This window comes from Dendrobates tinctorius, unplaced genomic scaffold (assembly GCF_039654945.1).
Source record: "Dendrobates tinctorius isolate UK_male_01 unplaced genomic scaffold, ASM3965494v1 ptg000063l, whole genome shotgun sequence".
Classification (NCBI taxonomy): domain Eukaryota; kingdom Metazoa; phylum Chordata; class Amphibia; order Anura; family Dendrobatidae; genus Dendrobates; species Dendrobates tinctorius.
In genome coordinates this window covers 15,519,785-15,538,014 of record NW_027361731.1, presented here as the reverse complement: position 1 = coordinate 15,538,014, position 18,230 = coordinate 15,519,785, and the positions used below count along the sequence as shown (strand labels likewise).

Here is an 18,230-nt window from a genome sequence, read left to right as displayed (position 1 = left end):
TACATTATTCTCTATGTGGAGTGCGGCTCTGCGGGTTGAGGTAGGTGCTGGAGGCTCCATTATTCTCTATGTGGAGTGTGGCTCTGCGGGTGGAGGTAGGTGCTGGAGGCTCCATTATTCTCTATGTGGAGTGTGGCTCTGCGGGTGGAGGTAGGTGCTGGAGGCTACATTATTCTCTATGTGGAGTGCGGCTCTGCGGGTGGAGGTCGGTGCCGGAGGCTCCATTATTCTCTATGTGGAGTGCGGCTCTGCGGGTGGAGGTCGGTGCCGGAGGCTCCATTATTCTCTATGTCGAGTGCGGGTGTAGGTCGGTGCTGGAGGCTCCATTATTCTCTATGTGGAGTGCGGCTCTGCGGGTGGAGGTCGGTGCCGGAGGCTCCATTATTCTCTATGTGCAGTGCGGCTCTGCGGGTGGAGGTCAGTGCTGGAGGCTCCATTATTCTTTACGTGGAGTGTGGCTCTGCTGGTGGAGGTCGGTGCTGGAGGCTCCATTATTCTCTGTGGAGTGCGGCTCTGCGGGTGGAGGTCGGTGCCGGAGGCTCCTTTATTCTCTATGTGGAGTGCGGCTCTGCGGGTGGAGGTCGGTGCTGGAGGCTCCATTATTCTCTATGTGGAGTGCGGCTCTGCGGGTGGAGGTCGGTGCTGCAGGCTCCATTATTCTCTATGAGGAGTGTGGCTCTGCGGGTGGAGGTCGGTGCCGGAGGCTCCATTATTCTCTATGTGGTGTGGCTCTGCCGGTGGAGGTAGGTGCTGGAGGCTCCATTATTCTCTATGTGGAGTGTGGCTCTGTGGGTGGAGGTAGGTGCTGGAGGCTCCATTATTCTCTATGTGGAGTGTGGCTCTGTGGGTGGAGGTTGGTGCCGGAGGCTCCATTATTCTCTATGTGGAGTGCGGCTCTGCGGGTGGAGGTCGGTGCTGGAGGCTCCATTATTCTCTATGTGGAGTGCCGCTCTGCGGGTGGAGGTAGGTGCTGGAGGCTCCATTATTCTCTATGTGGAGTGCGGCTCTGCGGGTGGAGGTCGGTGCTGGAGGCTCCATTATTCTCTATGTGGAGTGCGGCTCTGCGGGTGGAGGTAGGTGCCGGAGGCTCCATTATTCTCTATGGAGTGCGGCTCTGTGGGTGGAGGTCGGTGCTGGAGGCTCCATTATTCTCTGTGGAGTGCGGCTCTGCGGGTGGAGGTAGGTGCTGGAGGCTCCATTATTCTCTATGTGGAGTGCGGCTCGGCGGGTGGAGGTAGGTGCTGGAGGCTCCATTATTCTCTATGAGGAGTGTGGCTCTGCGGGAGGAGGTAGGTGCGGGAGGCTCCATTATTCTCTATGTGGAGTGCGGCTCTGCGGGTGGAGGTCATTGCTGGAGGCTCCATTATTCTCTATGTGGAGTGTGGCTCTGCGGGTGGAGGTCGGTGCCGGAGGCTCCATTATTCTCTATGTGGAGTGCGGCTCTGCGGGTGGAGGTCGGTGCCGGAGGCTCCATTATTCTCTATGTGGTGTGTGGCTCTGTGGGTGGAGGTCGGTGCCGGAGGCCCCATTATTCTCTATGTGGAGTGCGGCTCTGCGGGTGGAGGTAGGTGCTGGAGGCTCCATTATTCTCTATGTGGAGTGTGGCTCTGCGGGTGGAGGTCGGTGCCGGAGGCTCCATTATTCTCTATGTGGAGTGCGGCTCTGCGGGGTGGAGGTCGGTGCCGGAGGCTCCATTATTCTCTATGTGGTGTGTGGCTCTGCGGGTGGTGGTCGGTGCCGGAGGCCCCATTATTCTCTATGTGGAGTGCGGCTCTGCAGGTGGAGGTCAGTGCTGGAGGCTCCATTATTCTCTATGTGGAGGGCGATTGTGTAGGTGGAGGTTGGTGCCGGAGGCTCCGTTAGGCCGGTATCACACATGCGAGGAATACGGCCGAGTCTCGCATGGGAATACCCGGCACTGCTGTCAGCACACGGGAGCAGAGCGTGCGGCTCCATTTATTTCTATGCAGCTGCACGCTCCGCTCCGGAGTGCTGGCGCCAGAGCTTGGTTTTAACCTGCGAGACTCGGCCGTATCTCGCTGTGTGTGTGATCCCGGCCTTATTCTCTATGTGGAGTGCGACTCTGCGGGTGGAGGCTCCACACCAGGACTGTAGCAGGTAAAGACCCCAATATCCACAGGTGTCCCTTCTAATTGGGGGGGAAACTATCACCTCTAATAATCCTCGGACAGTTCTGACAAACACGGTAAAGTGCCCCTTTATGGAGGTGACACTCTTTTTAGTCTCTTTAGCTTTTTTGTATCAGCTCTAATCCAATCGTGAGAGAGCGATTTACCATGAGGTGTCACATATTTTGGGGTTGTTATAAAATGTAATATTTAGGGGATTTTTGTGTTGCCTCAGATTTAGGGTCTGTGCACACTTTGCGGATTTACTCTTGTAAAAATCTGCACGGATTCTTCCTGACTTTGCAGAAAACACATTTGAAAATCTGCTCGTTTTTGATGCGGATTTTCATGCGGATTTGTATGCGTTTTTGTAAGCTAAATAAAGATCTATTTAGCAAAAAAAAAAATTGTGATGTCATTACCTTGTCCAGCCTTTTCTTCTCTTACATTCTACATTGAAGACCATAATATCATTACATACCATGTTCAAATATAATATCATTTTTTTCCTCTAACATTTGCAATACCACCATATCAGCATATAGTGCTCGCATACTGCCATAGTCTGATTGGACTACTACTCCCATCCGGCTATGTCTGCTACAGTGACAGCATGAGCCAATGATGGGACAGTGGTCCCATCATCTGGTGACTGTTAAATTGTGAAAAAAACAATAAATTCGCACTCACCAAACACCTAATACCCCGATGCCCTTGATCTCCTGTAGTAAAAATAATGAACTAACACAAATACTCCCTGGTCCGCTGTAGTCCCAAATAACGAGTGTCCCACGACGATCTCATGTGTAGAACAGTCTCATCGGGAGATGTGACCGCTCTACACGGCTTCGGTGATGCACTGCAGGAGGATACCAGCTGTCAGTGTATCACTGAGAGGTCACAGGAGTTTGTGCTCTCACTTTACTGCAGGACCACTGTGTAAGAATTTTCTCACGCAGCAGTGCTGCAGCTGACAGCATGAACTCTGGTGACCTCTGACGGCGGCACAGTGACTCAATGCGGAGGATACTGAGTCCTGTCAGTGTGTCAAGAGAGGGAGAAGAGGGTTGCATTGACAATCCAACATAATGGGCAGCACTTTGAGCACATTTTATAAGTGGTCGTAAACTTGAAATAACTCATGAAAGAATAAAGTTATGTTAAAACCAAGCACAACATTGTTTTTTCTTGTGAAATTCTCAATAAGTTTGATGTGTCACATGACCCTCTTCCCATTGGAAAAAATAAAGTTGGATCCAAAATGGCTGACTTCAAAATGGCCACCACGGTCACCACCCATCTTGAAAAGTCCCCCCCCTCATATACTAATGTGCCACAAACAGGAAGTTGATATCACCAACCGTTCCCATTTTATTTAGGTGTATCCATATAAATGGTCCTCCATGTAGTATAATGCACAGACCATGGCCCTCCATGTAGTATAATGCGTAGCTGATAGTCATGCTTGTAGTAGTATGGCCACGGGCACTGTGTACTGATTTAAAAAAAAAAAAAAAAAAAAATCCACGTAGCATCTTTTTCTGAATATGGTAGCTAACTTCAGCGTGCAAACGACGGGAGCACATGACATCAGTTCCATGAGCCCCTGGTCTCGTGCATGCCGACGTCAGTGCTGGTCTCTGAATGTCCGGTAGCGTGTATTGAAGCTCACGGATCCGATGTGCCATTGCGCTGCAATACACATCAGCTAAATGTGAGTCCGAGGACGCACATCCAGCTGAAGAAGGGGCTGGTGTTAGCGCGCCCATCACCTGCTGTGACCGTGTTCGTGATACCCCTCCAGTATAATGCTCCCACAGTACTGCCATCCCCGCACACTGTATAATGTTCCCACAGTCCCACCATACCCCATCATATAGTATAATGTTCCCCACAACCACCATCCATACACATACTGTCTCCACTTTCCTTCCATACCTCAATATACACTACCGTTCAAAAGTTTAGGGTCACTTAAAAATTTCCTTATTTTTGAAAGAAAAGCACAGTGTTTATCCAATGAAGCTAACATTAAATGATTCAGAAATACACTCTATACATTGTTAATGTGGTAAATGACTATTCTAGCTGCAAACGTCTGGTTTGTAATGCAATATCTTCATAAGTGTATAGAGGCCCATTTCCAGCAACCATCACTCCAGTGTTCTTATGGTACTTTGTGTTTGCTAACAATGTAAGAAGGATAATGGATGGTTAGAATGAAAACCCTTGTGCAAGTATGTTAGCACAGCTGAAAACAGTTTGGCTGATTAGAGAAGCTATAAACCTGACCTTCCTTTAAGGTAGTTAAGAATCTGGAGCATTACAATTGTTGGTTTCATTAAAGTCTCAAAATGGCCAGAAAAAAAAGAACTTTCATGTGAAACTCGACAGTCTAATAATAATAATAATAATAATCTTTATTTATATAGCGCCAACATATTCCGCAGCGCTTTACAGTTTAACAGTTTCAAAACACAAGTCATAAGTAACAACGTTAACAATACAATAATTAACCCCTTCATGACCCAGAATATTTTGACCTTAATGACCTGGCCATTTTTTGCAATTCTGACCAGTGTCCCTTTATGAGGTAATAACTCTGGAACGCTTCAACGCATCCTAGCGATTCTGAGATTGTTTTTTCGTGACATATTGGGCTTCATGTTAGTGGTAAATTTAGGTCGATAATTTTTGCATTTATTTGTGAAAAAATCAGAAATTTGGCGAAAATTTTGAAAATTTCGCAATTTTCAAATTTTGAATTTTTATTCTGTTAAACTAGAGAGTTATGTGACACAAAATAGTTACTAGATAACATTTCCCACATGTCTACTTGACATCAGCACAATTTTGGAAGCAAAATATTTTTTTGTTAGGAAGTTATAAGGGTTAAAAGTTGACCAGCGATTTCTCATTTTTACAACAAAATTTACAAAACCATTTTTTTTAGGGACCACCTCACATTTGAAGTCACTTTGAGGGGTCTATATGGCAGAAAATACCCAAAAGTGACACCATTCTAAAAACTGCACCCCTCAAGCTACTCAAAACCACATTCAAGAAGATTATTAACCCTTCAGGTGTTTCACAACAGCTAAGGCAATGTGGAAGGAAAAAATAGACATTTTAATTTTTCCAACACAAATTTCCTTTCAGCATCAATTTTTTCATTTTCACATGGGCAACAGGATAAAATGGATCCTAATATTTGTTGGGCAATTTCCCCTGAGTACACCGATACCTCATATGTGGTCATAAACCACTGTTTGGGCGGACGGCAGGGCTCAGAAGGGAAGGAGCACCATTTGACTTTTTGAATGGAAAATATGCTGGAATATTTAGCGCTTGCCATGTCGTGTTTGGAGAGTCGCTGTGTTACTAAACACTGGAGCTCCCCCACAAGTGACCCCATTTTGGAAACTAGACCCCCCAAGGAACTTATCTAGATGCATAGTGATCACTTTGAACCCCCAGGTGCTTCTCAAATTGATCTGTAAAAAAAAAAAAAAGTACTTTTTTTTCACAAAAATTATCTTTTAGCCTCAGTTTTTTCATTTTCACATGGGCAACAGGATAAAATGGATCCTAAAATTTGTTGGGCAATTTCTCCTGAGCACACCAATACCTCATATCTGGTCATAAACCACTGTTTGGGTGCACGGCAGGGCCCGGAAGGGAAGGAGCGCCATTTGACTTTTTGAATGGAAAATTAGCTCCAATCATTATCGGACACCATGTCGCGTTTGGAGAGCCCCTGTGTGCCTAAACATTGGAGCTCCCCCACAAGTGACACCATTTTGGTAACTAGAACCCTTAAGGAACTTATCTAGATGTGTAGTGAGCACTTTGAACCCCCAAGTGCCTCACAAAAGTTTATAACATAGAGCAGTGAAAATAAAAAATAATTTTTTTTTCCTCAAAAATGATTTTTTAGCACGCTATTTTTTATTTTCACAAGGGTAACAGATGAAATTGGACCACAAAAGTTGTTGTCCAGATTGTCCTGAGTACGCTGGTACCCCATATGTGGGGGGGGGCACTGTTTGGGTGCACGGCAGGGCGCAGAAGGGAATGAGCGCCATTTGACTTTTTGAAATGAAAATTAGCTCCAATCGTTAGCGGACACCATGTCGTGTTTGGAGATCCCCTGTGTGCCTAAACTTTGGAGCTCCCCCACAAATGACCCCATTTTGGAAACTAGACCCCCTAAGGAACTTATCTAGATGCATAGTGAGCACTTTGAATCCCCAGGTGATTCACAGAAGCTTATAATGCAGAGCAGTGAAAATAAAAAATCTTTTTTTTTCCTAAAAAAAAATTTTTTAGTCTGCAATTTTTTTATTTTCACAAGGGTACCAGGATAAATTGGACCCCAAAAGTTGTTTTCCAGTTTGTCCTGAGTACGCTGGTACCCCATATGTGGGGGGGGACCACTGTTTGGGCACACGTCGGGGCTCGGAAGGGAAGTAGTGACATTTTGAAATGCTGACTTTGATGGAATGGTCTGCGGGCGTCATGTTACATTTGCTGAGCCCCTGTGTGCCTAAACAGTAGAAACCCCCCACAAGGGACCCCATTTTGGAAACTAGACCCCCCAAGGAACTTATCTAGATGTGTGGTGAGCACCTTGAACCCCCAAGTGCTTCACAGAAGTTTATAACGCAGAGCCGTGAAAATAAAAAATCATTTTTTTTCCCTCAAAAAAAATGATTTTTAGCCAGCATTTTTTTTTTCACAAGGGTAACAGGAGAAATTGGACCCCAAAAGTTGTTGTCCAGTTTGTCCTGAGTACGCTGATACCCCATATGTGGGGGATGACCACTGTAAGGGCACACGTCAGGGCTCGGAAGGGAAGCAGTGACGTTTTGGTATGCTGACTTTGATGGAATGGTCTGCGGGCATCATGTTACATTTGCAGAGCCCTTGATGTTCCTAAACTGTGGAAACCCCCAACAAGTGACCCCATTTTGGAAACTAGACCCCATAAGGAACTTGCCTAGATGTGTGATGAGCACCTTGAACCCCGAAGTGCTTCACAGAAGATTGTAACGCAGAGCCATGAAAATAAAAAATCTTTTTTTTCCTCAAAAAATGAATTTTTAGCTCGCAATTTTTTATTTTCACAAGGGTAACAGGAGAAATTGGACCCCAAAAGTTGTTGTCCAGTTTGTCCTGAGTACGCTGGTACCCCATATGTGGGGGGAAACCACTGTTTGGGCACACGTTGGGTCTCAGCAGGGAAGTAGTGACATTTTGAAATGCTGACTTTGATGGTATGGTCTGCGGGCGTCATGTTACATTTGCTGAGACCCTGTGTGCCTAAACAGTAGAAAGCTCCCACAAGTGACCCCATTTTGGAAACTAGACCCCCCAGGGAACTTATCTAGATGTATGGTGAGCACCTTGAACCCCCAAGTGCTTCACAGAAGTTTATAACGCAGAGCCATGAAAATAAAAAATCATTTTTTTCCCTCAAAAAAAATGATTTTTAGCCCGCAATTTTTTTTTCACAAGGGTAACAGGATAAATTGGACCCCAAAAGTTGTTGTCCAGTTTGTCCTGAGTACGCTGATACCCCATATGTGTGGGGGAACCATTGTTTGGGCACACGTCAGGGCTCGGAATGGAAGTAGTGACGTTTTGAAATGCAGACTTTGATGGAATAGTCTGCAGTCGTCATTACGTTTGCAGAGCCCCTGATGTGCCTAAACAGTGGAAACCCCCCACAAGTGACCCCATTTTGGAAACTAGACCTTCCAAGGAACTTATGTAGATGTATGGTGAGCACTTTCAACCCCCAGAAGTTTGTAAAGCAGAGACATGAAAATGAAAAAAATAATTTTTTAGCCCCCAATTTTTTTATTTTCCCAAGGGTAACAGGAGAAATTAGACTCCAAAAGTTGTTGTGCAATTTTTCCTGAGTACGCTGATACCCCATATGTGGGGGTAAAACACTGTTTGGGCACACGTCGGGGCTTGGAAGGGAGTGAGCACCGTTTGACTTTTTGAACGCAAAATTGGCTGGAATCAAAGGTTGCACCATGTCGCGTTTGGAGACCCCCTGATGTGCCTAAACAGTGGAAACCCCACAATTCTAACTTCAACCCTAACCCCAACCCTAACCCTAATCCCAACCCTAACCCCAACACACCCCTAACCCCAACACTAACCATAACACTAACCACAAGCCTAACCCTAATTCTAACACTAACCCTAATTCTAACCCTAATTCTAACCCTAACCCTCTTTTCAACCCTAACCCTCTTTTCAACCCTAACCCTAATTCCAACCCTAACCCTCTTTCCAACCCTAACCCTAACCCTCTTTCCAACCCTAACCCTAACCCTCTTTCCAACCCTAACCCTGATGGAAAAATAAAAATAAAAATATTTTCTTTATTTTATTAGTTTTGCCTACCTATGGGGGTGATAATCGGGGGGTTCACTTACTTTTTATTTCATTTTGATCACTCTGAGAGTGATCAAAATGAAATAATGGAATCTGCAGCCGGCAGATTCGGGCGGGCACACTGCGCATGCGCCCGCCATTTTCCAAGATGGCGGCGCCCATGAACCGGACCCGCCGGACACCGGGAGCGACGGGGGGACTTGGAAGGTGCCGGGGGCGGTAAGAGTGGGTGAGGGGGGGATCGGAAGCTGGCGGGGAGTGAAGGGAATGGGAGGGGGGGCAGATGATGACAGCGGCGGCAGATCGCCGCTGTCATTCAGTGGCGGGTGGGCGATCGCCGGTGGGGGGGGTCAAATCGGTGTCTCCAGCCATGTCCGATGCTACTGCAGCATCGGCCATGGCTGGATTGTAATATTTCATCAATTTTCATTGATGAAATATTACTATCGCTCTGATTGGCTGTTTCACTTTTAACAGCCAATCAGAGCGATCGTAGCCACGTGGGGGCGAAGCCACGCCCCCTGTGGTGAATTACAAAGCCCCCTGTATCTGCGGGTCAGGTGACCTTTCCATGACCCCGGTCACCCGACCCGCAGGGGGGCTTTGAATTCATGACACAGGGTATGCGTCATAGGTCGGATTGGCACCGACTTTCATGACGCATACGCTGTGTCACAGGTCGGGAAGGGGTTAAAGCAAAATAAGACGACCCTGCTCGTGAGAGCTTACAATCTACAATGAGGTGAGGGAGATACAAAGTACAGGTGTGTATTTACAATGGTGGTCCAGCCATCTTGAGGGAGTGAGGGATGGATGGAGATAGTGAATGGGCTACAAATGCACACTTACACACATAGAATGACTTTGATTAGTGAACGTGATAGGCCACTCTGAACAAATGTGTTTTGAGGGAGTGACTGAAACTATGCAAATTGTGGATAGTCCTAATTTCTTTGGGTAGAGCATTCCAGAGGATTGGCGCAGAGCGGGAGAAGTCTTGGAGTCGGGAGTGGAAGGTACGGATTAGTGCAGAGGTTAGTCGAAAGTCTTTTGCAGAGCGTAGCGGACTGTTAAGCCGATAGACAGAAATGAGGGAGGAGATATAGGGGGGTGCTGCACTGTGGAGAGCTTTGTGGGTGAGAACAAGTACTTTGAATTGTTTCCTATGATGAATTGGCAACCAATGTAAGGACTGGCGAAGAGCGGACGTGTCCGAGTACCGATTAGCCAGATAGATGACCCTGGCTGCTGCATTAAGTATGGACTGGAGAGGGGATAGTCGAGTAACGGGGAGGCCGATTAATAGAGCGTTGCAGTAATCCAGGCGAGAGTGGATCAATGCTGCAATGAGGGTTTTTGTTGTTTCCATGGTGAGAAAAGGGCGGATTTTAGAGATGTTCTTTAGGTGTAAGTGGCAAGAGCGGGCAAAAGATTGTATATGGGATGTGAAGGAGATATTGGTGTCAAACATAACACCCAGACAGCGCGCCTGCTGCTGGGATGTTATTGTGGTGCCACCCACGGAAAGGGAAATGTCAGATTTAGGGAGGTTAGTAGACGGCGGGAGCAGAAGTTCAGTTTTGGAGAGGTTGAGTTTCAGATAGAGAGCAGACATGATGTTGGAGACTGTGGACAGACAGTCACTGGCGTTCTGTAGTACAGCGGGGGTAAGGTTGGGGAATGATGTATATAGTTGTGTGTCATCAGCATAAAGATGGTACTGAAAGCCAAATCTGCTGATGGTCTGTCCAATTGGGGCTATGTAGACAGAGAAGAGAAGGGGGCCAAGGACTGAGCCCTGAGGTACCCCGACAGCAAGAGGAAGAGGAGATGATGTGGAGCCAGAGAACAGAACACTGAAGGAGCGGTCAGAAAGATAGAAAGAGAACCAGGAGAGAGCAGTGTCCTTAATGCCTAGTGACTGGAGCCTAGAGAGTAAGAGGTGGTGGTCAACCGTGTCAAAAGCTGCAGATAGGTCGAGAAGAATGAGCAGAGAGTGGTCACCGTTACGTTTTGCTGTCAGAAGGTCATTGGTCACTTTGATGAGTGCGGTTTCAGTTGAATGTAGGGGGCAGAAGTCATACTGTGAAGGGTCTAGAAGGGAGTGGAGAGGTAACGGGTAAGGCGGGAGTAAACTAGGCACTCCAAAAGTTTAGAGATGTAGGGGAGATTGGAGACTGGTCTGTAGTTGTTTGTGCAGGATGGGTCGAGAGTGGGTTTCTTTAGTAATGGAAAATATGCAAATTGTCTCTTCAGAGAGGAAGAGAACTAGAACTCTAGTGCCACCTATTGGAAGTAGCAATCCTAAAAGCAATGTTGACCCTTTAACGAGCCTTGTTACATGACTTAGGATAAAAGCTAAGCCAGAATCTCAATTTGCAGACACTGTGTTTTGGAGTACTGCCCCTCGTCAGTGCAAAGTGTGAGATCTGGTTTGGCCGTGAGAGAGGCATCTGACCGATATCCAAGAAGTATCATTTCTCCTTGCGGAGAATGACATGCTAAGCATGTCAAGATGAGGAGACTTAAAGCCGCAATGCTCCTCTGGGAAATATGCTAATTATGCAAATTGTCTCCTCAGAGAGGAAGGGGACTAGTAATGGAGTAACGATGGCGTGTTTGAAGGAGGATTGGAAAATGCCCGAGGAGAGGGAGAGATTAAAGATTGCAGTTAGGTGAGTTGTGATGACTGGAGAGGGAGATTGGAGGAGATGTGAGGGAATGGGGTCGGTAGTGCATGTGGTCAGACGAGAGGAAGAGAGGATCTGGAGACTTCTTCTGTGATGGGATCAAATGTGGAAAGTGAGCCAGGGGAGATGCAGGAAGGGATGAGAGTCACAGCACTTGGCAGATGGGAGCAGATTTCCTGACAGATATTATCTATTTTTTCTGTAAAGTGGGAGGCTAGGTCATCAGCACAAATGTCTGTGATAGGGGCTTGTGCTTTCGGCCTGAGGAGGGAGTGAAAGGTGTCAAAAAGTTTCTTGGGCTTGTTGGCTAGTGAGGAGATCAGGGTGGTGAAGTAGGTCTTTTTGGTGAGGTGAATGGCAGCGTTATAGGTTCTTAACATAAATTTGAAGTGGATGAAGTCTTCTGGTGTGCGGGTTTTTCTCCATAGGCGTTCAGCACTCCTAGAGCATCGCTGGAGAAGTCGAGTTTGCGATGTGAGCCAGGGCTGTTTTACTTGGTGTTTGGAGGTTCTGAGGGTGAGGGGAGCTACTTGGTCAAGGGTGCTTCTAAGAGTGTCACTAAGGGATGAACAGCCAGATCATGACAGTAAAAAGAGGAGATTGGGAACAGTGATGAGTGTAGGGAGTCTGAAAGTGTCTGAGGGTTATTGGCTTGTAGATTTCTGACTGTGTGGTAGGTAGGAGTGAGCTGGGGTGGGCGAGGATTTGTGAGCGTGAAGGAGAGAATGTTGTGGTCAGAGAGTGGAAGCGGTGAGTTACTTAGGTGGGAGATTGAACAGAGCCGGACAAAGACCAGATCACGGGTGTTACCGTCCTTGTGTGTCTCAGAGGCTGAAAGCTGCGAGAGGCCTAGAGAGGTGGTTAGTGATAGAAGCTGGGATGCAGATGTGGAGGTAGGGCTTTTAATGGGGATGTTGAAGTCTCCCAGGATAAGAGTTGGTAGTCCTGAGGACATAAAGTGCAGCAGCCAGGCTGAAAAGTGGTCAAGGAAGTGGGTGGGTGAGCTTGGGGGCCGGTATATGACTGCTACTCTAAGGGAGAGGGGACGTAGGAGCCTGATGGTGTGGACCTCAAAAGAAGGGATTATGAGTGATGGAACTGGGGGAATGACCTGGAAAGTGCATTGTGGGGACAGGAGTATGCCAACTCCACCACCATTTCTGTTTGTGGGTCTCGAGGAATGAGAGAATTGTAAGCCACCAAAGGAAATGGCAGCAGGAGAGACAGTGTCAGAATCCTGAATCCAGGTTTCAGTGAGGGCCAACAGATTAAGAGAGTTGTTCAGAAAGTAGTTGTGCAGGAAAGGAAGCTTGTTACAAACAGGCCGTGGATTCCAGAGGGCACAATTAAAAGATGGAGATGAGGGAGTGCAAGTAATATTAATAAGATTATTATGGTTTCAATATGAGTAGGGTAGGGGTTGAGTTTGGGGGATGGTGGACCAGGGTTGGGGGAGATGTCCCCTGAAATCAGTAGGAGTAGAAAGATAAAGAGCAAATAGTTGTTGGAATTGTAAGTAGCTTTTTTTTCTGTGATGTGTTTGGGCAAGAGGGGCTGAGGTTTCTCAGGAAGGTGAGGAGTGCATGGGAGCTGTACATGGGAGAGGGAAGTATAGAGGGGTTGATGTGAATGAGTCGTGATAGGGTGGTGAATGTGGATGGCAAGGGAGCACAGGAGGATAGAAATAAAGCACATGGTTAAAACGGAAAGCAAAGTGTGTTACCTGACTCCTGCCCTGGATAACTGCCGCTTTCTTGATGCTTAGCTTATGGGATGCTTTGCTTATGGGATGCTTGCGTGCTGTACCCCACACTGCATCTGCACCCAACACTGCGTGCTTCCCCTTAGGAACTACTACATATATAGGCCACACTACAGGGTCAGGAAAGAGCGATTGTGGGAGCTGGTTTGGGATAATATGGCAGCTGGGGCCAGCACACCTGGGGTGGTTAGATGGTCAAAGGCACTAGACCAGGCTGCATCTATATGCTATAGCACCTTCAACCTGATGAGATCTAGAGAGGCCCCAGTCACGGATATTATTATTATGCATTTATATAGCGCCATTTATTCCATAGCGCTTTACATGTGAATGGGGAAATATGGATAAGTATAATAAACATTTTTAAGACAAGGGATACACAAGTACATAAGGAGAGGGGACCCTGCCTGTGAGGGCTCACAGTCTACAGGGATGGGTGAGGATACTGTAGGAGAGGATACAGCAGGTCGTGTGGTGGTTCAGTAGACCGAGGATCATTGCAGGCTGTAGGCTTGTTGGAACAGGTGGGTCTTCAGGTTCTTCTTGAAGGTTTCCAATGATGGTGAGAGTCTGATGTGTTGCGGCAGAGAGTTCCAGGGTATGGGGGAAGCATGGGAGAAGTCTTGTATGCGGTTGTGGGAGGAAGAGATAATGGGAGAGTAGAGAAGGAGATCTTGAGATGATCAAAGGTTGCGTGCGGGTAGGTACCTGAAGACCATGTCACAGATTTATGGAGGAGACAGGTTATGGATGGTTAGGGTTTTGAATTAGAGCCTCTGTGCAGTAGGAAGCCAGTGAAGGGCCTGGCATAGGGGGGAGGCTGGGGAATAGCGGGGAGACAGATGGATTAGTCGGGCAGCAGAGTGTAGGAAGGACTGGAGTGGTGCCAGTGTGCTAGAGGGGAGGCCAGAGAGTAGGAGGTTGCAGTTGTCGAGGATGGAGATGCCACAATAACACCGCGGCAGCAGGCGCGCTGTCTGGGTGTTATGTTTGACACCAATCTCTCCTTCACATCCCATATACAATCTTTTGCCCGCTCTTGCTGCTTACACCTAAAGAACATCTCTAGAATCCGCCCTTTTATCACCATGGAAACAACAAAAACCCTCACTGTAGCATTGATCCACTCCCGCCTGGATTACTGCAACGCTCTATTAATTGGCCTCCCCGTCACTCGACTGTCCCCTCTCCAGTCCATACTTAATGCAGCGGCCAGGTTCGTCCATCTGGCTAATCGGTACTCAGACGTGTCCGCTCTTCGTCACTCATTACACTGGCTGCCCATTCATTATAGGATCCAATTCAAAGTACTTGTTCTCACCCACAAAGCTCTCCACAGTGCGGCACCCCCTACATCTCCTCCCTCATTTCTGTCTATCTGCCTAGCCTATCGCTGTGCTCTGCAAACGACTTTCGACTAAACTCTGCACAAATCCGTACCTCCCACTCCAAGACTTCTCCCGTGCTGCTCCTATCCTCTGGAATGCTCTACCCCAAGAAATTAGGACTAACTACAATTTGCATAGTTTTAGGCGCTCCCTCAAAACACATTTGTTCAGAGCGGCCTATCACGTTCACTATTCAAAGTCATTCTATGTGTAAGTGTGCGTGTGTAGCCTATTCACTATCTCCATCCTTCTCTCCCTCAAGATGGCTGGACCTTCATTGTAAATACACACCTGTACTTTGTATCTCCCTCAACTCATTGTAGATTGTAAGCTCTCACGAGCAGGGTCGTCTTATTTCATCTTATTTTGCTTTAATTGTATTGTTAACGTTGTTACTTATGACTTGTGTTTTGAAACTGTTAAACTGTAAAGCGCTGCGGAATATGTTGGCGCTATATAAATAAAGATTATTATTATAAGAGCATGCACTAGTGTTTTTGTGGTTGAGGAATGAGCGGATCTGGGAAATATTTTTGAATTTGAGACGGCAGGAGGAGGCGAGGGCTTCGATATGTGGTTTGAAAGAGAGCGCAGAGTCGAGGAACACTCCGAGGCACCGAGCGTGCGGGACGGGGGATAGAGAGCAGACATTGATGGATAGGTCTGGTGGAGGGGTGGAGTGAGATGAGGGAAAGATGATAAATTCTGTTTTGTCCATGTTCAGTTTGAGAAAACGAGCAGAGAAGAAGGCTGAGCTAGCAGACAGACATTGTGGGATTTCAGTCAGTAAGGAGGTTGGGTCCAGATAGGTAGATCTGCGTGTCATCGGCGCAGAGGTGATACTGCAAACCTTGGGATTCTATGAGCTGTCCCAAGCCGAAGGTGTAGATGGAGAATAGTAGGGGTCCTAGGACAGAGCCTTGAGGAACACCGACAGACAGGGGGCGAGGTGAAGAGGTGTTGTGTGAGAGGGAGACACTAAATGATCAGTCTGTTAGGTATGATGAGATCCAGGTTAGGGCCAAGTCTGTGATGCCAAGAGATGACAGAGTCTGTAGCAGGAGAGAATGGTCTACGGTGTCGAAGGCAGAGGACAGATCCAGGAGAAGGACAGAGTAGTGTCGCTTGCTCTTGGCGGTTAGTAAGTCGTTAGTGACCTTAGTTAGGGCAGTTTCAGTTGAGTGATGCGTTCGGAAGCCAGATTGTAACCGGTCAAAGAGGGAACAGCAGGAGAGGTGGGAGGACAGTTCAAGATATACATGCTGTTCCAGTAGTTTTGAAGCGTAAGAGAGAAGAGATATCAGGCGATAGTTAGACACAGAGGATGGGTTAAGGGAGGGCTTTTTAAGGATGGGTATGATTGAGGGAAAGACACCATTTGTAAGTGAAAGGTTGAAGAGGTGTGTTAGTGATGGGATGAAGACTGTCGCCAAGTTAGGGATGAGGTGAGACGGGAGTGGGTCATGGGCACAAGTGGTGAGGTGTGATCTTGACAGAAGGGTGGAGAGCTGATCTTCTGTCATGGTGGAGAAGCTGGCTTTTGCAGAACAGGGCTCAGCGGCTATGAAGGGCATTGGGGGCTGCGGGCCAAAGTTTTGTCTGATTGTGTCGATCTGCTTAAAGAAGGAGGCAAAGTCTTCAGCAGAAATGAGAGGAGAGGGAGAAGGTGCTGTGGGACAGAGTAGAGAATTGAAAGTGTTGAAGAGCTGTTTAGGGTTGTGAGACAGGGAGGATATGAGAGATGCGAAGTAACTTTGTTTTGCGGCAGAGAGCGTGGACTTAAAGCAGTAAGTATTAAATACAGTGCAACAAATGAATTATACCAAAGCTTTAGCAGGCACATTAAAATATGTTGCAAAATGGTAAAGCAGCAGAAGACAGACAGCAAGCAGAAGTATGGACTTCTACCATTCAGGCTGCTTGCTAACAGTGAATGGAGTGAATCCATGCAGGGTGGATCAGTTGATTACCTTTTGGATATATTGCAGCAGAAATGACAGCCAACAGAGGTGGGGACTTGTATCATTCAGGCTGCTTGCTAACAGTGAATGGAGTGAATACATGCAGGGTGAATCAGTTGATCACCATTTGGATATATTCTTGTTCTTAGAAATCATGGCTATTCCATGTGAGAAATTGCCAAGAAACTGAAGATTTCTTACAACTGTGTGTACTACTCCCTTCAGAGGAGAGCACAAACAGGCTCTAACCAGAGTAGAAAGAGAAGTGGGAGGCCCTGCTGCACAACTGAGCAACAAGACAAGTACATTAGAGTCTGTAGTTTGAAAAATCAACTCCTCACTGGTCCTCAACTGGCAGCTTCATTAAATAGTACACGCAAAACGCCAGTGTCAACGTGTACAGTGAAGAGGCGTCTCCGGGATGCTGGCCTTCAGGGCAGAGTGGCAAAGAAAAAGCCATAATTGAGACTTGCTAATAAAAGGAAAAGATTAATATGGGCAAAAGAACAGACATTGGACTGGGGAAGATTGTAAAAAGTGTTCTGGACTGACAAATCCAAGTTTGAGGTGTTTGGATCACACAGAAGAACATTTGTAAGACGCAGAACAAATGAAAAGATGCTGGAAGAGTGCCTGACGCCATCTGTCTAGCATGGTGGAGGTAATGTGATGGTCTGGGGTTGCTTTGGTGCTGGTAAAGTGAGAGATTTGTACAAGGTAAAAGGGATTTTGAATAAGGAAGGTTATCACTCCATTTTGCAATGCCATGCCATACCCTGTGGACAGCGCTTGATTATGCAAGAACTATTTAGGGAAGAAGCAGGCAGCTGGTATTCTATCTGTAATGGAGTGGCCAGCGCAGTCACTAGATCTCAACCCCATTGAGCTGTTGTTGGAGCAGTTTCACCGTATGGTATGCAAAAAGTGCTCAACATGCCAAACCAACTTGTGGGAGGGGCTTCTGGAAGCATGGGGTGAAATTTCTCCAGATTACCTCAGCAAATTAACTGCTAGAATGCCAAAGGTCTGCAATGCTGGAATTGCTGCAAAGTGAGCATTCTTGGACGAAAGCAAAGTTTGAGGGAGAAAATTATTATTTCAAATATAAATCTTTTTTTTTTTTAACCTTGTCAATGTCTGGACGAGATTTTAAATTCATTTGGCAAGCCATTTGATTAATAAAAGTATGAGTTTTCATGGAAAACCCAAAATTGTCTGGGTGACCGCAAACTTTTGAACTGTAGTGTATAGCATGTTTCCACAGTAGCGCCATTCCCAGTTTTATTGTATAATGTGTTAACAACTCTATTTTATTTTTTTTTTTTTGTTTTTCATGTGATATATGGAAGCCTATAGGAAAATAGTAAAAAAAAAAACCTGTAAACGGAGACATTGGCATCAAATAACTCCTGTCTTGATGTTCTTACACAGAAGTTTGAGGCTTTTATAAAAGATTTTTTTGTGTGAATCAGACGTGAGATCTAACGTGATAGAAGATTCCAGTGCGGGGAAGACGGGAAACCTTCATATAGACGGCCGGTGGGGATGGAGGCAGTGACGGACTCTGGCCAAATGTGTTTCTAGAGCCGTAGTAGAAGATGAAGATGTCGTCCTCATCATGAAGTAGTTATTCCTCCTGTCACGTGTAATGAATATCTCCTGCAGTATTGCTAATGCCGATTCCAGTGTCGGTAAATGAGACGAGAATTAGCGTTATGGAAGATGAGTCTATGAGGAACGTATTCAGCTGCCGACTCCGAGGAGGAAACTGCTTGTTGTCTGTGGCCTAAATATATACTGTAGGTTTTATTAGTAGTTGTCAGGGAAGAAAACTAAATACTGTAAAATAATAAATCTCCTCATATGTTTCCCTTATTATCTCCAGTAAT

General features: G+C 46.5%; 1 protein-coding gene across 5 annotated transcripts in view; it reads left to right on the top strand.

The window, feature by feature from the left end:
* Positions 1–18,230, top strand: part of LOC141094313 (gastrula zinc finger protein XlCGF66.1-like) — a 62,420-nt gene that overhangs the window by 11,576 nt on the left and 32,614 nt on the right. The window lies entirely within an intron of this gene.